Here is an 18424-nt window from a genome sequence, read left to right as displayed (position 1 = left end):
CATGAAAGCCTGGAAGGGTAACTGACATTTTGGCTATGATAGCGGTGGCGTGGTGACAATTTATTTATTCTTCACTTTGCATAGCTATATATTCTGATTTTTCCTAGAATGAGCATGCATTACTGGTATAACAAAAATAAATAAAGGGGAGAAAACAGTAAACACAACTAGTTTCATCATCCATAGCGTCCTAGGACAAAAACAAACTTCAGCTAGGGAGCAGCACTACTATTCCTGGAACAGAGACCTGAGAAGGTTTTCTCCCTGCCGGGCAGGGGTGGGTATGGGGTGGGGGGCATGCAAGAGGTTTGTTCCCACAGGACCCTGGAAAATCCCTTTCAAGGCCAGTTTTCCCCAGGGAGGGGACTGATTAAGTTCTGGGAGGTCATTTCATTTTGGCAGTTCATTGTGAAATGGGTGCTGAGGTGGTGATTTAAAGTGTGACTGGCAGGCAACTCATGTTCAAGCGCAATGAGTTTAATTGATTGGAAGAGCAGGTTGTTCTGAGCTGATGCAATAACCACTAGGGCTGGGTGTTGGGTTTCAATGTGTGAAATGATGCAATAATTGCCTGTGTTAAACAGCAGCTGAATTCCTAGCAGCAGCTTAAGAGCTGAAGAGGGATCTTTGAATTGGCCATTAGAGAGCACAGTCAAATTCTGTGAAAGTGACCCTATCACCATAACCCCAGGGTGCAGCATCTGTCCCTAAAGTGTTAGGGGTCAGTTAAAGCTCTGAAGTCGCAGTAAAACAGTCCCATGGTGCTAATAAAACCCCTGCAGTAAACTTGCAGAGTCATGATTGTTGACTGCCTAAATTAAGAAGTGGTGGGGTCCCCTTCCACTGCAAAAGAACCACCATCAGCACAGCCCAAGTAACCTGAAGAAACTCCCCCACACTTCTCCAACTGGTGCATCACCCTGGGGAAGGTCAAAGTGTGAGGGGTGTGCCAAAACCTCCCACACCTCCCTGCAAGGCCTGGGACTTGGGGCCTCAGGGACTGGTGGACTGGGGTGGAGGGGGGTGCAAATAAACGTGCATCCTGGAATTCTAGTTAATGCAGGAGGAATCCTCAAACAACCTTGAACAGTTTCTCTAAAACCACTTGAATAAGTGCAGTATCACATTTCTTGGTACTGCTTCTTATGCCACTCCTTAGAGGATGCAAATGGGGGCCCAGTAAAACTAACTAGGTGGGAAGCCACAACCCAGTGGGCCAGGTCAGCTGTTTCCTGAGGGTCTGTTAACCCAAGGATAAATTTTCCAGTGTGAGGAGTGCATTTTCTTCAGGTCATCCTCCTGAAAACACTATTTCTCACAACTAAGTCCTTGATAATTACTGACCTTCCGTTAAGTTTGAGAGAATATTCCTGATGTATCTTTGGAATAGGGCGATCCAATGATGTTGGTAAAATTCAAAACTAAATGTTTGGGCAATCAGCCAAGTTTTGGGGAGGGGGAAGAAGACACTCTCTTAACTGACAGCTGGAGGGCTTCATGAGGTCTGCATGCAAGGCCAGTCCACCTGCTTCCTGAGGTAGCATAGGGATGGAGCAATTTTGGGCTCCTCTATTACCAAACAGATATTAAGGCTCTAGAGTTTTACTTTATCATAATCATAATAATTTCCATCTTAAACATTTTAAAGCAGGTGTTTTCACATATCCACCTAAACCATTAAACAAACAAACAATAAAAATCTCAAAGCTCCTGTAGCTGTTTTAGCTTAGAGAAATAAAATAGAGCTTCCTGGTGTTTCTTCCAAGACAAACTGGCCAGGATATAAGCGTCTAGTTAAATATTGGGGGATGTCTTCCAAAAATTATTACTTTGTCTTGGAACTATTTGTATTAATTCCATTGTTTATCTCAGAAATGGATAAAACCAAAAGGGTCTTAAGTTCCCTTTTAGGTGATTTCCTTGAATTATTTTTTACTTCCCATCACTTAATGAAGCTGGCCAGGTTTCTTTTTATTATTATTCGAATATAGTTGACACACAATGTTACATTAGTTTCAGGTGTACAACAAAGTGATTCAACAACTCTGTACAATGTGCTGTGCTCACCACAAGCGTAGCTATCATCTGTCACCACAGGACACTCTTAAAATATCATTGACTATATTCCCTGTGCTGTACCTTTTATTCCCATGACTTACTCATTCCATCACTAAAAGCCTGTACCTCTCACTCCCCTTCACCCATTTTGCCCATCCCTCCATCCTGGCCATGTTTTCTCACTTGTGCTTGAGTTTTTGTTTGGTTTTTGCTCTTTACTAGTTTCTCCCCCTCTTTTGTAGTTGTTTATGTGCTAGTGGAGAGTATCAAATCTGGCAATTGAAGCTGCAGTCCCAGATGTGCCAGGTCATTATGCAAAGCAAACTAGGTTTAAATTAGTAGCAACACCCTTGATAGCAGGTAAAAAGAGAAATTCCCTTTTCAAGAAACATAAAGTAGACTTGTATAAAGTTCCAATGTGGCAGCAGGGCATCAAGAGAGTTTGTAAACCTCCACATCCCTAATGGCCTAGGAGCATGGCCTGCCTCCAGGACTGGGAATTCAGTATTTTCCAACTTGGAAAAGTTTAGATTTTCTTGATTTATGGAATAAAGCAATGAAGTTGCTAGTGTTCCAGACTTCCCCACACCCACCTCATACACAGTCGCCCTGTCCCCTCCTCAGTCCTACCTGTCAGACCGGTTTTCCCATTTTGTGTAAGACAATAATGTGGAAAAGCTGAGGAGGAGGGGAGTCTTTAAGTTGAAGAGAATAGTGTTGAGGGCTGCTGTGGTATGTGAGAGGGTGGAACTGGATAATTAACAGGGAACTTTAAGAAGGGCTGCTGAAGACTTCTGCATGACCCTCACATGGAGCAAAACCAAAAAACCAAAAAAAAAAAAAAAAAAAAAAAATCAAAAAAACAAAAACCCCACAACAAGTATAGGGCTTCAATTCTTCTGATCAGTCTCAGAGTGTCTGCTCTTTTTACCTGTCCATCACCAACTCCTCCTTCTTAAGTTCAGCAGCCTCATTTTCTGCTGGGGGGGCGGGTGGTCACCTTACCTTCAGACTCTGAGGTTTGGGCAGGAAGCTCCAGGCCCCTCTCCCCTATCCCTGGTTTAAGGCCTGCATAGGACTCCAGCAGCCAATCAACACTCCCAGGTCCCTGGAACACACTCAAGTGACTGTGAATGAGAAGGCTTTCATCCAAGTAGATGGCTCAGCCAAGGCTGTGACCTGGGGTTCCAACACTCACTTCACCACATGGCCCTCAGAGCCCTCCCAGTCGGGAAGCCAGGCGCCATACTGGCAGAGAAACCAGGGATGGAGAGAGATACTTAACAACATAATGGGAATCCAGGGGTGACTGAAGTCATTCCATCCCTGGCTTCTTAGGTCCTGGTTATGTTCCCCCTTCGTCTTGATCATCTTGTCTGTGTTGGGGTTCTTTCCCCTGCAGCAGAGAGTTTCCTAGTTCGGTGCTGACCACCGCTTTGGGGAACAAGTCATGTGGGTGTGAAATATACCTCTTGTAGATTTCTCTCATTGGCACTATTCTCCTGGAACCAAGAGAATAAATCTCTCCCTTCAGACAGGGGAATCCTGTCATAGTTTATCTTTCTAACACTCTCTTCTTCTGGCCATTACTCCCAGTTCCTTTCTATTTTATGGTATCTACTCAACACAAAGGTAAAAGATCAGATGTCAAATTCTCTCCTCAAAAGGGTGGGAGGTTCCTCATCTCTGACTTGTTTTTCTTGGGAACATGAGAACTAGTTGAAGCCCTTAGTATTCAATTAAATTTAAAAAAGGGCATTCCAGGCAAGCAGTTCCACATGAGCCACTAAATTTCAGATTATTACCTGCAAGTCACATCAGCATGACCCATGTCATTCACTACTTACACATAAGTTAGCAAATAATATACTTTAAAAATAATTTTCTGTAACTAAGAAAAAATAAAAGTTCCCTCTCAAATAATAGTGCTCTCATCCATTGGCCTTCTATTAGCTCTTAAGAGGGAAAGGAAGAGGAGGGTGCACCCAGGATTATAACCAGCAGGCTAACAAATGAGTGAACAATCATCCATCATTTGTGCCATGGGATTACAAGGGTAGAAAACATTATGCTGAATTGGAAGCCCTTTGAGAAGGGGGTTGAGTCTTATTTGCCCTTGTGTTTGCAGAGCCTGGTTCAGAGCCTGACAATGATGTATATGAGTAATGAATAACTGATAAACACATGAATGAACAAGTATATGCATTCCTGGGGCAACAAGAGGAGTACCTTGGTAAAAGCTACGTCACCTTCTATCAGATTTCTCAGCAGAAACTTTCCAGGCCAGAAGGGAGTGGCAGGATATATTTAAAGTGCTGAAAGGGAAAGAAGAAAAAAAAAAAACATAACCAAGAATAGTCTTCCAAGCAAGATTATCACTCAGAGTTGAAGGAAGGATAAAAAGTTTCCCAGACAAACAAAAACTAAAGGAGTTCATCACCACTAAGCCAGCCTTACAAGAAATGTTAAAGGGTCTTCATGAAGCAGAAAGACCATAACTAAAAATAAAATATACAAAAGAAAATATCACACTGGTAAAGCCAAATATACAGTAAAGGCAGTGATCAGCCCCTTTTAGAAAGCTAGTATAAAGGTTAAAAGACAAAAATAGTAAAAATCAACTGTAACCACAGTAAGTAGTTAAGGGATACACAAAACAAAAAGATATAAAATATGATGCCAAAACATGAAACGTTGCAGAGAGTAAAAATGTAATGCTTGAGTTGCTCAATTTCAAATGCATTTTTATCAGATTGAAATAAATATACATCAATATATATGAACCTCATGGTAACCAAAAAAAAACAAAAACCTGTAATAGATACACAAAAAATAAAGAGAAAGGAACCCAAACATAACACTACAGAAACCATCAAATCACAAGTGAAAAAGAGAGAGAAGAGAGGAACAGAGAACTATAAAAATAACAAGAAAATAATCAACAAAATAGCAATAAGTACATACCTATAATAATTACTTTAAATGTAAATGTACTAAATGTTCTAATCAAAAGACATAGGGTAGGTGACTGAATGGACAAAAACAAAAAAACACAAGACTCATCTATACGTTGCCCACAAGAGACTTACTTCAGATCTAAGGACATATGCAGACTGAAAGTGAAGGGATGGTTTTCCAAGCAAATGGTAATGAAAAGAAAGGTGGAGTAAAAAAGAAAAAAAAGAAGGGTGGAGTAAAAAAAAAGAAAAAAGAAAGGTGGAGTAGCAATTCTCCTATCAGTCAAAATAGACTTTAAAATAAAGAAAACAAGAGAAAAAAAGGGCATTCCATAATGATAAAGGGGTCAATCCAAGAAGAGGATATAACACTTGTAATTATTTATGCACTCAAAAGAGGGTCACCTAAGTATATAAAGCAAATATTAACAGTCAAAGGTAGAAAAAGACAGTAACAATAATAGTAGGGGATTTTAATACCCCACTTACATCAATAGATAGATCATCCAGGCAGAAAATCATTAAGGAAATAATGGCCTGCCTTAAACAATTCATTAGACCAGGTGGACTTAGCAGATAAATACAGAACATTCCATCCAAAACCAACTCAATGTACATTTTTTTAGAGTGCACATGGAACATTCTCCAGGATAGATCACATATTAGACCACAAAACAAGTCTCAAATTCAAGACAACTGAAATCATATCAAGCATCTTTTCCAACCACAATGGTATGAAACTAGAAGTCAATTAAAAGAAGACAAATAGAAAAAATACCAACACATGGATACTAAGCAACATGCTACTGAAGAACCAACGTGTCAGAGAAATAAAAAATACCTAAAGAAAAGTGAAAATGGAAACACAACTTTCCAAAATCTATGGAATGTAGCAAAAGCTGTTCTAAGGGGGAAGTTCACAGCAATACAGGCCAACCTCAACAAACAAGAAAAATCCCAATCTGACTTTCACCTAAAGAAATTAGAAAAAAGAAACAAGCCCAAAGTTAGTAGAAGAAAGCAGAAATAAATAAAGACTGAAAAAACAAGAGAGAAGATCAATGAAACTAAAAACTGCTGGTTCTTTGAAAAGACGAACAAAAATAGGTAAACCTCCAGCCACACTCATCAAGAAAAAGAGAGGGTCCAAATAATAAAATTAGAAAGAGAAGTTACAACTGATACCAAAGAAGTAAAAAGGATCATATGAGGCTACTATGACAATTACACACCAAACTGGACAACCTAGAAGAAATGGATAATTCCTAAAAACATACAATCTTTCAAGACTGAATCATGAAGAAATAGAAAATCTGAATAGACTGATTAGTAGAAAGGAGATTGGAAGTAATCAAAAACCTCCCAAACAGAAGTCCAGGGCAAGACAGCTCCACTGGTGAATTCTACCAAGAACACTTCCTCTTAAACTCACTTAATGAGGCCAGCATTACTCTGATACCAAAACTAGATGAAGACACTACAAAAACAAGTACAGGCCAATGCAAAAATCCTCAACAAAACATTAGCAAACCAAATTCAACAATGCATTAAAAGGATCATATACTATGATCAAGTGGAATTTATTCTAAGGATGCAAGAATAGTTCAACATCCACAAAATCAATGTGACACACAACATTAACAGAATGAATAAGAATTATATGATCACCTCAATAGACACAGAAAAAGCATTTGACAAAATTTAACATCCATCTATGATAAAAACTCTCAAAAAAATGGGTACAGAAAAAATGTATATCAACATAATAAGTCCTAGCCACAGCAATTAGACAATAAAAGGCATCCAAATTGGAAAGGAAGATGTAAAATGGTTACCATTAGTTAACATGATATTGCAGATAGAAAACCATAAAGACTACCAAAAGTATTAGAACTAATAATTCAGTAAACTTGTAGGATACAAAATTAACATCAGAAATTGGTTGCATTCCCATACCCTTATAACGACCTATCAGAAAGAAATTAAGAAAACAATCCCATTCATAATTACAACAAAAACAATAAAACACCTAGGAATAAATTTAGCCAAGGTGAAAGACCTACATTGAAAACTGTAAGACACTGATTAAAGAACTAAAAAAATAAATAGAAAGATATTCCATGTTCATGGATTGGTAGAATATTGTTAAAATGTCCATTCTGCCCAAAGCAATCTATAGATTCAATGCAATCCCTATCAAAATTCCAACGGCATTTTTCAGAGAACTGGAACAAACAGTTATAAAATTTGTATAGAACCACAACAGACCCAAGTAACCAAAGCAATCTGAGAAAGAAGAACAAAGCTGGAGGTATCATAATCTCTGATTTCAAACTATACTACAAAGCTGTAGTAATCAAAAGAGTATGGTACCTGCACAAAACCAGACATACACATATAAATAGAACAAAATAGCCCAGAATTAATCCCACACACATATGATTAATTAATTAATGACAAAGAAGGCAAGAATATACAATGGGGAAAGGACAGTCTTTTCAATAAATGGTGTTGGGAAAACTGGCTAACTATATGCAAAAGAATGAAACTGGACCGTTCTTTTATACCATATACAAAAATTAACTCAAAATGGATTAAAGACTTGAATGTTAGGATCTGAAACCATTAAATTCATAGAAGAAAACATAGGTGGCAAGCTTCTTGACATCGGTCTTAGTGATGTTTTTTTTGGATCTGACTCCAAAAGCAAGGGCAACAAAGCAAAATAAACAGATGGAACTATGTCAAACTCAGTAGCTTTTGCTCAGCAAAGGAAACCATCAACAAAATGAAAAGGTGACCTACTGAATAGGAGAAGATATCTGCAAATCACACATCCAAAAAGAGGTTAATATACAAAATAATTTAGAAAGAACTCATACAACCCCATAACAACAACAACAACAACAACAAAACCCCAAACAATTCAATTAAGAAATGGGCTAAAGATCTGAATAGACTTTTTCCAAAGATGGCCAACAGGAACATGAAAAGATTCTCTGCACTCATCAGGGAAATGCACATTGAAACTACAGAAAGATATCACCTCACACCTGTAAGAATGGTTAGTATAAAAAAAAAAATGTGTTGGTCAGGATGTAAAGAGAACCCTCGTTCACCATTGGAGTAAACATAAACTGGTGTAATCCCTATGGAAAACAATAGGAGCTTCCTCAAAAAATTAAAAATAGAACTACCATATGGTCTATCAATTCCACTACTAGGTACTTATCTGAAAAATAAAAAAGGAAAACACTAATTCGAAAAGATATATGCACCCTCATGTTCATTGTAGAATTATTTACAATAGCCAAGATATGGAAGCAACCTAAATGTTCATCAATAGATGAATGGGTAAAGAAGATGTACACACACTCATGCACACACACACACACAGAGGAATGCTACTCAGCCATAAAAAATGAAATCTTGTCATTTGTGACAAAATGGATGGAACTTGAGGGTATTATGTAAGTGGAAAAAAGTCAGACAGAGAAAGGCAAATACTTCATGTTTTCATTTAGAAGTGTAATCTAAATTTAAAAAAGAAGAAATAATACAAAATAAAACCTATACTCATAGATTCAGAGAATAGAGTGGTGGTTGCCAGAGGTTTAGGGGGTTAAGGGAGGAGGGGTGCAAAATGGGCAAAGGGGATCAAATATACAAACTACCAATTATAAAAGAACTAAGTCAAAAAGAATAACAGTCATAGGGATGTAATGTACAACATGAAAATACAATAAATAGTATTGCATTCATTTTGTATGACAGATGGGAACAAGACATATTGTGTTGATCAGTTCCCAATGCATACAACCATGGAATCACTATGTTGTATACCTGAAACTAATAGAATGCTCTGCCAATTATGTTTCCAAGAAATGTGGTATATACACACACAATGGATTATTCAGCCATTAAAAAAGGAAATCCTGCCATTTGCAACAGGAAGTATATCTGTCAGAGAAAGACAAATACCATATAATATCACTTATATGTGGAACAGCAACGAAAACCTGAGTATATAGATACAGAGAACAGACTGGTGGTTGGCAGAGGCCAGGAGTGGGGGGTGGGAGAAAGGGATGAAAGCATCAAAAGGTACAATTTCCAATTACAAAATAAATAAGTCATGAAGATGTAATGTACAGCATGGTGAGTGTAGTTAATACTACTGTATTGTATATTTGAAAGTTGCTAAGAAAATAGATCTTAAAAGTTGTCATCACCAGAAAAAAAATTTGTAACTGCGTATGACAACAGATGTTAACTAGACTTATTGTGATGATCACTTTGCAGTATATACAAATATAGAATCATTATTTTGTGCACCTGAAATAGGTTATGTACATTATAGTCAGTTTTTTAAAAACTGCATTTTCAATTATTTGGAATTTGAAGTGTATTTCTTTTCATAAGACAATATATTCTATGGTTTGCCTCCCAGTCAAGCCCAGAGTTACTATGGTTAAAACAAAACAGGAAAACACTAACACATCAAAACTCTGTTTCTCTTAATGCAATTTTGATGGGGGAGAAAAGCTAAGAAAATGATTGTTTCAGTCCTCTTGTTTATTTAGCTTTATTTGAGATCTGAAGAAATAGATTGGATTTTTTCAAAGGTTTTAGACATTGAAGGAATCTTTTATTATGTCCATTTTCACTTCCTTCTTGTTCTTAATGCTATAGTTTTATCACCAATAATCTTAGGGATTATCAGACACAATTGACCAATGGGGATAGGGCTCTAAACCAGAGGAAAAAGAGTGAGAAATTTTTTGAGGTAACTTGTCAGAAAATTGAGGAGAAATGGGCAAGAGAAAGGGAGTAAAAGTGAGGGGAGTGTTCTGATAAAGAAGTTACTTGAGGAATAGCTAACAGAGCTCAGAGAGGAGGAAGATGTACAAAATTACCCTGAAAAAGAGGTAGAAGTGGGCAGATATCAAAATCTGAATGCCTTCAGGGGCCAGATAGGTGAATAAAAGAAGTAAGCTGGGTATGAAAGAATTGAAACATGGGGACTATAGCAAACTCGAGTTTCAGAAACTCAGACTTAATTTTTTGTACAAGGATGTGAGCCAAAGCATACACATTTACAGGCTGAGTTTTATCTGAATCTGAATCCTTGTTTGAGTTTTCTCAGAATCTATGGCATTAAAAGCAGGAGCTCTGGAGTCAGACTGTCTGGGTTCACAACTCTGTTTCATTACTCAGTGGTTCTGTGATCTCAGTTTTCTTATCTGTGTAAAGATAAATTTCACGTCAATCCTATGAAGTAAGAACTAAGTAAGATAACATAGGTCAGGTGTTTTTCACTGCAGCAGGCCCCTAGTAAGTGCTTGATAAGCGTCCACTAGAATATAATCCCCGGATTATATTGTTGTTCTAGCTCTAGTACCTACCATAGTGTCTGGCACATAGTAGGTACTCACTAAATATTTGTTAAATGAATGAATAGAAGGATGAGGAGAAGAGAAATAACTACAGGGAGGAGATGCAGGGTCACCAAGCCCACCACACTGACCATTTAGACAGTATCAAGTAGGAGGGTTTCATGAACTCAAAAACTCTTAGAAGAGTGAGTCTTGCTTCTGGTCTGTGATGGTTAATTTTATGTGTCAACTTGACCAGGCCATGGGATGTCTAGACATCTAAGATTATTTCTGGGTGTCTGTAAGGGTGTTTCTGGAGGGATTAGCATTTGAATCAATGGACTAAGCTAAGTATATGGTCCTCCCCAATGTGGGTGGATATCAGCTAATGTGTTAAGGGCCTGAAAAAAATAAAAAAGTTAAAGAAGTTTGAATTTGTTCCCTGCTTGACTGCACATGCTGGGACATCAATCTTCTCCTGCCCTCAGCATTCCTGGTTCTCAGGCCTTCAGACTCAGACTGGAATCTACAGCATCAGCTGTCTGGCTTTCATGGCTTTGAACTACACCACCAGCTTTCCTGGGTTTCCAGCTTGCAGATGGCAGATCATGGTACTTGTAAGCATCCATCATCATGTGAGCCAATACCTTATAATACATCTCTAAGTTTATATGTACACATACACACATATACATACATACATACACACATACATACCTCATATTCTATTGGTTCTCTTTCTCCAGAGACACCAGACTAATGCATGGTCTAGACTTTTCCTTTTACAAATAAGGAAAACAAGACCCAGAGAGACTAAAGCCAAGTGTGCAAACCAGGTAGCCATAAATGAGGAAGTAACTTTTTGTGTTTGTGAGCTTCAGAATACAGGAACTTTGGCCTCTGAACCACATGGGGCATCATGGGCCAGATTTATCCTCCCACCTGAAACTACTAAAAAAGTAGACAAAATATGTGGGAAAAAAATGTTTCCCAAGACTTGGTCATTAGGCAACTAAGGACTAAGCAATGGGTGAAAAATAAAATGAGCTCTTCAATTGCCCCCCCTTACTGCAGTGGGTTTTATAGGCCATAATATGGAACCCAAAGTCCAGTAGACTCCCTGAGTTGAGAAGACAGAGCTGAATCTGGGGATACCAAGGCAGCTCATGTTTGCAGGATGGAGTGCTAGACAGGAGAATGCTGTAAGACAGAGAACTTTGGAAGTCTGCAGAGGGTCCTCTTTGAGCATTCAGTGGACTACTGACATGTATGTAAGGATACTGCTGGAGGCTGGGGAATGGTGGGGGAAACACCTGAAATAATTAGAAGGACTCATACAAGGCCTGAAATAGTGCCTATTCCTACAAGCCAGACTGGAAAATCTCAAAGTTCATGGAGCACTAGGTAGAGAACTCAAGAAGTCTTGCCTCAGGGAAATAATTAGCTCTAGACAAAATGCTGCTTTGGTCCTGCCTAAAAAAAAGCTTGAGTCATGGATGGAGCTTGTGGGCATTATCCTAAATGAAATAAGCCAGACAAAGACAAATACTGTATGGTATCACTTTTTTTTTTTTTTTTAAGATTTTATTTATTTATTTGACAGAGAGAGATATAGCGAGAGCAGGAACACAAGCAGGGGGAGTGGAAGAGGGAGAAGCAGGCTTCCTGCCAAGCAGGGAGCCCAATGTGGGACTCGATCCCAGGACCCTGGGATCATGACCTGAGCCGAAGGCAGACGCTTAACGACTGAGCCACCCAGGTGCCCACACTTTTTTTTTTTTTAATTCTACACCAGTCAAACTCATAAAAACAGAGCAAAAAAAAAAAAATGGTTGCCAGGGTGTGGGGGTTGAGGGAAAAAAGGAGAGGTTGGTTAAAGAGTACAGCCTTTTAAGATGAATAATTTCTAAAAATCTAATGCAAAGCATATGACTATTTGGTTGGTAAACTATATTATATAACTTAAATTTGCTAAGAAAGTAGAACTTAAATGTTCCCACCAAAAGAAAAAACAAAAAGATAAATTGTGAGGTGATGGATGTGTTAATTAACTAGATGGCAAAATCCTTTCACAATATGTAACATGAACATCAAATCACCACAAGGTCACTTTAAATATCTTACAATTTCATTTGTCAATTATACGTCAGTAAAGCTGGGGGGAAAAAAAGCTAAAGAGCAAGATCTAAAAGGATAGTGTTTCCCAATAACTTTGCATCCCAGAACATCAAGAGTATTTAGTGAAATACAAAAATATCAAGCATCCAACAAGGTAAAATTCATAATGTTTGCTATCCAATAAAAAATTACCAGGCATTCAAGTGAGCAAGAAAATCTGACCCAAAATGAGAAGAACAATCAATCAAAACCAATCTAGATTTGTCAACATTAGCAGACCAGAACATTAAAATAGTTACCACTGTGTTCACTATATTCAAACTGCTAAAGGAAAGATTGAGTCTGTTAAGTGGAGACGTGAATGGTATTTTTAAAGACTCAGACTGAATTTCTGAAGAAAACAACATGTGAGATTTAAAAAAATACACTTGATAGGATTAATAGAAGCTTAGATATTGCAGAAGAAAGAAATGAATTTGAAGACACAGCAACAGAAATTACCTAAAAGAGAGACAATATACTGAAAAAAAAAAATGATCAGCAGGATTTATCCCAAGTATACAAGCCTGATTCAACATCTGAAAATCAATTAATGTAATCCATCACATCAAAAAGCTAAAGAAAATCACATGATCATATCACTAGATGCAGAAAAAGTATTTGACAAAATCCAATATCCATAAAGATATTCTTATGGAACTAGGAATAGAGGGGAACTTCCTCAAATTGATAAAAAAAAATACCTACAAAAAGCCTACAGATAATATAATTAATATATTTAATGGTGAGAAGCTCAAAGCTTTCCTACTAAGATCAGGTACAAGAAAAAAAAATGTCCTCTCTTAACACTCCTTTTCAACATTATACTGGAAGTTCTAGCTAATGGAATTTAAAACAAGAAAAGGAAATAAAAGATATACAGATTAAGAAGGAAAAAAACTGTCATTGTTTGCAGAGGACATGATCATCTATGTAGAAAATATGAAAGAACTGATAAAAAAAAACTGGAAGTAGTAAGTAAATATGGCAAGGTTGCAGGATACAAGGTTAATACATAAAAGTCAATCGCTAAGGCGCCTCAGCTCAGGTCATGATTTCAAGATCCTGGAGTTGAGCCCTGCCTCTGGCTCCCTGCTCAGTGGGAGTGTGCTTCTCCCCCCTCCTCATGCATGTGCTCTCTCTCCCTAATAAATAAATAAAATCTTTTTTAAAAATTCAATCACTTTCCTATAGTATATACTATTAATAAGTGGAATTTGAAATTAAAAATATAATACCATTTACATTAGAACATTCCCTCCCAAAATTATATATTTAGGTATAAATCTAACAAAATACAAGATTTATATGAGAACTACAAAACTCTAATGAAAATCAAAGAATTAAATAAGTGGAGAGATATTCCATGTTCATGGATAGGAAGACCTAATATTATCAAAATGTCAATTATTCCCAGCTTAATCTACAGATTCAATGCAATCCCCATTAAAATTCCAGCACCTTAACGTGGATGGAACTGGAGGGTGTTATGCTGAGCGAAATAAGTCAATCAGAGAAAGACATGTATCATATGACCTCACTGATATGACGAATTCTTAATCTCAGAAAAACAAACTGAGGGTTGCCGGGGTAGGGGGTGGGAGGGATGGAGTGGCTAGGTGATAGACATTGGGGAGGGTATGTGCTATGGTGAGCGCTGTGAATTGTGCAAGACTGTTGAATCACAGATCTGTACCTCTGAAACAAATAATGCAATATATGTTAAGAGGGAAAAAAAAAAAGATAGCAGGAGGGGAAGAACGAAGGGGGGGAAATCGGAGGGGCAGATGAACCATGAGAGACAATGGACTCTGAAAAACTGAGGGTTCTAGATGGGGGGTGGGTGGGAGGATGGGTTAGCCTGGTGATGGGTATTAAAGAGGGCACGTTCTGCATGGAGCACTGGGTGTTATGCACAAACAATGAATCATGGAACACTACATCAAAAACTAATGATGTATGGTGATTAACATAACAATAAAAATTTTTTTTAAAAATTCCAGCACGTTATATTGTGAATATCAACAAGCTGATTCTAAAGTTCACACAGAAAAACAAAAGACCCAGAATAGCCAAAACAATTTTGAAGAACAAAGTTGGAAGACTGAAACTAACTGACTTCAAGACTTAGGATAAAGCTACGGTAATTACGAAAGTGGTACTGGTAAAAGAATAGACAAACAGGTCAATGAAACAGAATACAGAGCCCAGAAATAGACCCATATAAATACAGTCCACTGATCTTTGACAAGGGAGCAGAAGCAATACAAAGGAGATAGTCTTCTCAACAAATGGTGCTAGAACAACTGGACATCCACATGCAAAATAATGAATCTAGACACAGACCTTATATCCTTCACAAGAATTAACTCAAAATAGATCACAGACTCAAATGTAACATGCAAAACTCTGAAACTCCTAGAGGATAACATAGGAGATCACTCTAGATGGATCTTTAGGCATGACAAAGACTTTTAAACACACAACACCAAAGGCACCATCCACAAAGGAAATAAGTGATAAATGGTTATACACAAAGGAATGAAGAGCACCAGAAATGGGTTGAATTCCTTCTCTGTAACGTGGCTTTGGCAGTTGTGGGTTTGTAGGTTTTCGTTATTCTTTATCACAGGGACCAACCTCTTTGTTTATATAGGTTATACACTGTACAAATATATGACTCAACCCTATGAACCATTTCAGACTTCAAAGACTTTCTCTATTTGCGGGGTGATGCTAAGGAAATTCCCTGGGAAGTTTGGGCAGTCTGGAGGGTGAACTTCTTTGATATTTTGATCTAGTAAAAATAGTATACTGACTGAACCAATTCGTAAGCTGAGGTATCCAAACAGAGGTAGACTTGAACAGGTTTGGGAAGATTTATTTCACCTCAGAAAAACAGGAGCCTAGCCAGCCAGAGGATCACATCAATAATTACATTCATGGCACCATGCCCAGTATTGTAAATGTGGCCATCCTTTATGCACACTGTAAAACAGTGGACAAACAACCAAAAACCCTTGTACTATAATTTCCTTCTCTTCCAAATAAGGGTAACATTGGCTAGTTTACAGAGTTGTAACCAGAATTAAATGAATTAGGGCACAGAAAGTCTTTGGCACAGCTCCTGACAAAGAGTAGGTATTTTACAAATAAATGGTCTAATACCAACTCACTGGTTTGCCATTAGGCTAGACTATTCCCCAGGGGAATGGTGGTTGAAGGGGAGACAGATTACAATTCAGATTCTTGCTGTGCAGTGTGGTGCTAAAACCAGCAGCAGCATTGCCTGGGAGCTTTTTAGATATGCTGCATTTCAAGATACAACCCAGGCCTACTGAATCAGAATTAGGTGATTTGTATGTGCATTCAAGTTTGAACATTTTTCTAGAAAAAGAATTACCCTTTCTGGCACCTACCTTTCCAGTCTGGACAACATCTCTAAACTCCCAAGCAATTCTACCTAGATAATCTGTCATCTCCTTTTACCGGATTCTCAGGTCTCTGTGCTCCTTCCCAGTCATTTTTTCCAGCAGACAAGAGGAGGAAATATTTGCTCAAGCCCACAGCCTCTGTGTTAGATGAGGTACAAAATGGCTATGGTTCTATACCCCTCCCTGTATCCATACCTGTTGCAAAGTGACTCTGTGGCTCCTCCCATCAAGAAGTAGAGTCTATTTCCCCCAGGCCTTGAATTCACTGGCCCTGTAACTTGCCTGAGCACAGAATGTGATGGTGTACTGGTTCTGAGCTTAGGCCTCTAGGGACCTTGCACATATCCACTCTCTCTAGGAATCCTGCCACCACTATGTAACCAAACCCAAGCTAGCCTGCTAGATAATGAAAGACACATGGCCTGGTCACCCGTTGACTCATTCAACATCTAGCCAATGGCCAGATGTATGAGGCCTAGACCAGCTAGCCCAAGAATTAGCCAACTGATACATGGAGGATGTTGAAAAGCTGTTTTCCATTCTGGTCAATAATTCTCCTAGTTACCTTCAACCTTCTATCAGACCATAGCCTCAATTACTTTTATATTTTAAAAGAGTCAAGGGGCTGGGAAAATTGGACAGCTATATACAGAAGAATGAAACTTGACCATTCTCTAACACCCTACACAAAGATAAACTCAAAATGGATGTAAGACCTCAATGTGAGACAGGAATCCATCAAAATCCTAGAGGAGAACATAGGCAGTAACCTCTTCGACATCAGCCACAGCAACTTCTTTCAAGATATAACTAGTGAAGCAAAAGCGAAAATGAACTTTTGGGACTTCATCAAGATAAAAATCTTCTGCACAGCAAAGGAAACAGTCAACAAAACAAAGAGGCAACCCACAGAATGGGAGAAGATATTTGCAAATGATATTACAGACAAAGCGCCGATTTCCAAGATCTATAAAGAACTTCTCAAATTTAACACCCAAAAAACAAATAATCAAGTCAAAAAATGGGCAGAAGACATGAACAGACACTTCTCTGAAGAAGATATATAAATGGCTAACAGACACATGAAAAATGTTCATCCCATCATTAGCCATCAGGGAAATTCAAATCAAAATCACATTGAGATACCACCTTACACCAGTTAGAATGGCAAAAATTGACAGGGCAAGAAACAATAAATATCAGAGAGATTGTGGAGAAAGGGGAACCCTCTTACACTGTTGATGGGAATGCAAGTTGGTACAGCCATTTTGGAAAACAGTGTGGAGGTTCCTCAAAAAATTAAAAATAGAGCTACTCTATGACCCAGCAATTACACTCCTGGGTATTTACCCCAAAGACACAGATGTAGTGAAAAGAAGGGCCATATGCACCCCAATGTTCATAGCAGCAACATCCGCAATAGCCAAACTGTGGAAAGAGCCAAGATGCCCTTCAACAGATGAATGGAGAAAGAAGATGTGGTGCATATATACAATGGAATATTACTCAGCCATCAGAAAGGATGAATCCCAACTTTTACATCAACATGGATGGGACTGGAGGAGATTATGCTGTGAAATAAGTCAAGCCAAGAAAGTCAATTATCATATGGTTTTCATTTATTTGTGGAACATAAGGAATAGTATGGAGGACATTAGGAGAAGGAAGAGAAAAATGAAGGGGGGAGAATCAGAGGGGGAGATGAACCATGCGAGACTATGGATTCTGAGAAACAAACTGAGGGTTTTAGAGGGGAAGGGGTGGGGGGATGGGTTAGCCTGGTGATGGGTATTAAGGAGGGCAGTACTGCATGGAGCACTGGGTGTTATATGAAAACAATGAATCGTGGATCACTACATCAAAAACTAATGATGTGGGGTGCCTGGGTGGCTCAGTCGTTAAGTGTCTGCCTTTGGCTGGGGTTGTGATCCTGGGGTCCTGGGATCGAGCCCCGCATCAGGCTCCCTGCTCTGCAGGAAGCCTGCTTCTCCCTCTCCCACTCCCCCTGCTTGTGTTCCTGCTCTTGCTGTCTCTCTGTCAAATAAATAAATAAAATCTTAAAAAAAAAAACCAGTGATGTATTGTATGGTGACTAACATAACATAATAAAATAAAAAAAAAAAGAGTCAAGGGGGAAAAAAAACAAAGACCTCATATTTTTCTTGACATAGATGTTGGGGAGGAGTTCGAAGGAATTGATCCACTTGCATAACTGATTTTTTCCCAGGCTTACTGGCAATTGGAAGCAATTGATAAGAAAAATATTAGTGTTATAGATGCATGCTAATCAAAGACTTCACTAAAAACCTTAGTTATGAAAACATTACCTATAAACCTGACCTGCTTTATACTAAAGAGAGAATATGCATGATTTCAAGGCTCATTTACAAAAGCAACTTATTCTAGGTACTGAGTTAATACTAAAATGGTAGTATCAAGTATG

At 38.3% G+C, this 18424-nt stretch overlaps 1 long non-coding RNA gene across 1 annotated transcript in view; it reads right to left on the bottom strand.

The window, feature by feature from the left end:
* The window catches only part of LOC118020630, a 45827-nt gene that overhangs the window by 5741 nt on the left and 21662 nt on the right, over positions 1-18424 (bottom strand). Inside the window, exon 3 of the long non-coding RNA XR_004681967.1 lies at positions 4288-4373. This is a non-coding gene — a long non-coding RNA (uncharacterized LOC118020630). The remainder of the gene's footprint in view (positions 1-4287; positions 4374-18424) is intronic.

Source organism: Mirounga leonina, unplaced genomic scaffold (assembly GCF_011800145.1).
Source record: "Mirounga leonina isolate KUSES-001 unplaced genomic scaffold, KU_Mleo_1.0 Mir_174, whole genome shotgun sequence".
NCBI classification, from domain to species: domain Eukaryota; kingdom Metazoa; phylum Chordata; class Mammalia; order Carnivora; family Phocidae; genus Mirounga; species Mirounga leonina.
Note: the sequence above shows the minus strand (reverse complement) of the source record. Positions and strands in the feature narration are given on the sequence as shown.